Source organism: Octopus bimaculoides, chromosome 1, assembly GCF_001194135.2.
Source record: "Octopus bimaculoides isolate UCB-OBI-ISO-001 chromosome 1, ASM119413v2, whole genome shotgun sequence".
Lineage (NCBI taxonomy): Eukaryota > Metazoa > Mollusca > Cephalopoda > Octopoda > Octopodidae > Octopus > Octopus bimaculoides.
This window is the reverse complement of record NC_068981.1, coordinates 132,242,364-132,247,241: the sequence shown is the minus strand read 5'-3', so window position 1 is coordinate 132,247,241 and position 4,878 is coordinate 132,242,364. Positions and strand designations below refer to the sequence as shown.

Sequence of the window (4,878 nt, the reverse complement as noted above, 5' to 3'; positions counted from 1 at the left end):
CTTGTCAGTTGTTTGACCTTAACCAGATGAGCATGTCCCTTGGTGGCTGACGATATGTGCATCTCTGATCATGAGCAGAAGTAGTGGGGGAGCATCATAGCTATGTGTTGAGAGGAATTCTTTGGGGTTTGAATAATTCACCTTCGGAAACATGGGTGTTTTGCTCAACATTCTTAAACAAACCTTATTCAGGGACCTTTTGAGCGGGATGGGCTACTCGACCTGAAGAAAATTCCAACTGGGTCCCACCTGCGAGGTCATGTGCTGTTTATCTTGATATGAGATCACCATGTCATGCAGATATGGTTGTGATGCATGTGCCTGGTGTACCCTTATCAGACGGGTAGTCATGATGGGTATAATGGGCTTCATATATTTTACCCCAGTGTCATTTTGATGGCATACAAGAGAAAAAGCAAAATAGTAATAATAATAATGATTTAAAATTTTGCCACAATTTGGGGGGAGGGGATAGTCGATTACATTGACCCCTGTGTTCACCTGGTACTTATTCTATCAACCCCAAATGGATGAAAGGTAAAGTCGACCTCAGCGGAATTTGAACTCAGAATGGAGCGACGGGCAGAATATCGCTAAGCATTTTGTCTGGCATGCTAATGGTTCAACCAGCTCGCCACCTTAACAATAATGATAATAATTTCAAATTTTGACACAAGGCCAGCAATTTTGGGGGAGGTGGGGCCAGTCGTTTACATTGACTCCAATATTCAACTGGTACTTATTTGAATCTGCACAAGCAACAATTCTGCAATGATATCTATTAATTCATACCAAGCAATTAATTAGGATAAGAACATTTTTCTTTTTTTAAACCCTATTTTTTTAGTAGCAGTCTATGAAGTAGACATTACAAGTAAAAAGTGTCAGCCTACTAAAATAATAAGACAATGATTTGAAACTGTACTTGCTGTTAACAGTTCAATAATTCACAGTTATATATTCTTTAAAATGAATTTTGTATTCATTTTTTATTTATAGTGTGTATATGGAAGTGCACGTTTATGTTGCACGTTTATGTATATCATCATCACCACCTCCACTACCATCACTACTACAACCATCATCATCATCATCATTGTTGTCATCATCCTCATTTAATGTACACTTTTCTATGCTTGCAGGAGTTGGATGGTGTTTATTTGAGGCAGATTTTCTATGGCCAGTTGCCTTTCCTGTCACCAACACTTACCAGTTTCCAAGGAAAGTAATATTTCCCCATTGCCAAACATGTTCTCACAGAATATTGGAAATGAATGACACTGCTTATATGACAGTGACACTCATTTACAGCTATCATGCAATGTCAAGACAAAGAGACACAAATACACACACATATAGACAAACATATATACAATAGGCTTCTTTCTGTTTTTGTCTACCAGTCAGCTAAATCCACTGACATGGCTTTGGTCAGTCCAGGTCTACTGTAAAAGACACTTGTCTGAAGTGCTAAGCAGTGGGACTGAACCTGGAACCAGTGATTGGGAAACAAGCTTCTTATCACACAGCCAAACCTGCAACCATATATGCAATGCAAAAAGAGGGATAGCAATAATGGAGAGAGAGAGAGAGAGAGTAGAGAGGGAAAGAGAAAGATTAAAATATTCCTTTCCTCTTCACGTTATCTGAAATAAATTAATAAATTTGAATAAATTTATATTGTATAGAGAAACTAGTACATTCAGGTTTTTGGTAAAACTTCATTAACTTTTAGTGTTGTACTTGTCAAACAAGTAACTTGATTTGAAATGGTGAGTTGAAAGTGAAACATTTTCATCATTGAAGAGCAAGTTTTGCAATCTTTTAACTCACAAAATCTGTCAGATTCACTTTCCATGTATTTTTTTAAATAACAAAATATTTGTCACTGGCTTAATTCTACTCTTACTAACTAGCTTTACAAAATGGTTATAGGCTAGGAATTTTAAGAACTTTGTAATAAGTAACAAAAAATCAAAATGAGAATTAAATATGCACAAGTATAGTTGTGTGGTAAGAAGTTTGCTTCCCAGCTACATGGTTCTGAGGTCAGTCTGACTGTGTAACACACCGGACAAGTGACTTTTACTATAGCCTCGGCCTGACTAAAGCCTTGTGAGTGGATTTGGTAGACAGAAAATGAAAGAAGCCTGTTGCATATATATATACACATACATTAGGAGTCCACTTAGCCCGGCCTAATTGATATTTGAAACCAAATCTACACACTTGTTCCTTGTCAGACAACTATCTGATTCCTTTCAGTTTTATTTCCACACTGGGTGATTAATGAGAAACACCTGACCCCCAGAGACCATTGCTAGTCATGGAAGGCTCAGTCTGTTGATTTAGGTTTTATTTATTTCTGGGCCATACCTATATAACTGAGACAATCTCTCTCTCTCTATCTCTCTCTCTCTCTCTCTCTCTCTTTGGTTGACAAACCTCCAACTGGGAGCAATTAGCTTCTTGCACAGCATAGCATCAGCTGAATGGAAAGGAACAACGTAAACCTTTCTTCCTCTCTGTCAGCTGAATGCACAAATCACACACTGCCAACTACCAGCAAGTCATCAACACATCATTGCTATTGTCAATTACAACTATGAATATTTGATATTTAACATAGGTGCAGGAGTGGCTGTGTGGTAAGTAGCTTGCTACATGGTTCCGGGTTCAGTCTCACTGCGTGGCATCTTGGACAAATGTCTTCTACTATAGCCTCGGGCCGACCAAAGCCTTGTGAGTGGATTTGGTAGACGGAAACTGAAAGAAGCCTGTCATATATGTGTGTGTGTGTATATATATATTTTTTTTTTTTTTTGTGTGTGTGTGTGTGTGTGTTTGTGTGATGTGTCTGTGTTTGTACCCCTAGCATTGCTTGACAACCGATGCTGGTGTGTTTATGTCCACGTCACTTAGCGGTTCGGCCAAAGAGACCGATAGAATAAGTACTAGGCTTACAAAGAATAAGTCCCGGGGTTGACTTGCTCAACTAAAGGCAGTGCTCCAGCATGGCTGCAGTCAAATGACTGAAACAAGTAAAAGAGTAACCACTGTTGGCAAATAAATTTGTGAATGTTATTCTTTTCTCTTTGATGTTGCTGTTACATTTTTTCATCTTATGTTTGACTATCTACATCTAACCACCTGACATGGAACAAGAAGTGCTATTTCTACATCAAATAACTTTATAGCTGCATGATACGGTTGGTACCTCAGAGGTTATAACCTTACATTTGTACACTACATATGGTGACCTTTTACATCTTATCCCTACACTTACTAACTTCAATGTACACTCACATCTGTCAGTTACATTGCATTTGTTGACTCAGAAGACACAAATAACAATCTTCACTACAAACACACTAATCCATTTACACACACACACACATCGTTTAACGTCTGCTTTCCATGCTAGCATGGGTTGGACGATTTGACTGAAGAATGGTGAAACCAGATGGCTACACCAGGCTCCAATCTGATTTGGCAGAGTTTCTACAGCTGGATGCCCTTCCTAACACCAACCACTCCGAGAGTGTAGTAGGTGCTTTTACGTGTCACTGGCACGAAGGCCAGTCATGCGATACTGGCAACGGCCACGCTCAAAATGGTGTATTTTATGTGCCACCCGCACAAGAGCCAGTCCAGGGGCACTGTATATATATATATATATATATATATCCGTGAGTCTGTGTGTGTGTCATTGTGTATGTATTTGTTCCTCACCACCACTTGACAACTGGTGTTAGTGCGTTTATGTCCCCATAACTTAGCAGTTTGGCAAAAGTGACTGATAGAATAAGTACCAGGCTTTTAACAAAAAAAAAAGTACCGGGGTTGATGACTTCAACTAAAATTCTTCAAAGTGGTGCCCCAGCATGCCCACAATCGAATGACTGAAATAAGTAAAAGATGTGGATTCTCCGAAACTTTTTCCTTGTAATTCCTTAATTTCACAATCTAATTTCTAATTAGGAAGAAATAATTATCTCCCTTGTAATAACTGCCCGTTAGAGGAAGACTTGTTTACTAAATGATTATTCTTGATAAACCACCATTAGATTGTTTGGACTCCAGATTTTATTTTTAAAAAAATGTTTGATAATTACAGTAATTAGAAGAATTGCTTTTCTTCATAAAGTCTGACAAAATATAATCTCAGAAGACAAAGCCTACAAAAATGTACATCATATTCAGGACCAAGAATTTATAGGGATCTCAGAAAATACTTAAACATATTGAAGACTAGTTGAGTATCCTGTCATTGTTGGGTAATTTTCACAATAGATTACTTTGGCAGACTCACAACCACATAAGTTCGATTTTTCCCATTTTGACATGGATTTTTCAAATTCTTTTTTCAAGTTACCCTTGCAAATGATAGTGGGGAAAGCTTTTTATGAAAAAAATTTTGAAAATTTATGAATCCCCTATCTCCACATCTGGACTGATTTTGTCCAATTTTTTTTTCTTTGTGCTACACACTTAAAAATAGTAAGAGACGCCTTTTCAGTAAAGAAAAAATTTTGAAAATTTATGAATTTTTCAAATCCCCCTCTCCCACTCAGTACCGATTTTGGCCAATGTTTTTTTTTTTTGCACTGTATACTGTATACTTAAAATGATGAGAAAAAACTTGAAGATTACAAAAAAAGAGAAGTTTTGGAAATCAGTGACCACTATTACAATCCCCACTTCCTTTATTTTCAAATAGAAAATGAAATGCAATTTAAAAACAATACTGAAATATTTTTTTTTATTTTTCATTAAACCTGCAGCCCCCTAAATCCTAAATTTTCAGTTTTTTTCAAAATTTTTAAAAATCAGTTTTAAAATATAAACAGTTTGAATCTGCAATTTGCTTCCATTTAT

The 4,878-nt window shown here is 36.9% G+C and overlaps 1 long non-coding RNA gene across 1 annotated transcript in view; it reads left to right on the top strand.

The window, feature by feature from the left end:
• LOC128248748 (uncharacterized) overlaps positions 1–3,084 on the top strand; it is a 65,157-nt gene extending 62,073 nt beyond the window's left edge. Inside the window, exon 2 of the long non-coding RNA XR_008264940.1 lies at positions 1,143–3,084. This is a non-coding gene — a long non-coding RNA (uncharacterized LOC128248748). The remainder of the gene's footprint in view (positions 1–1,142) is intronic.
• The last annotated feature ends 1,794 nt before the right edge of the window (positions 3,085–4,878 follow it).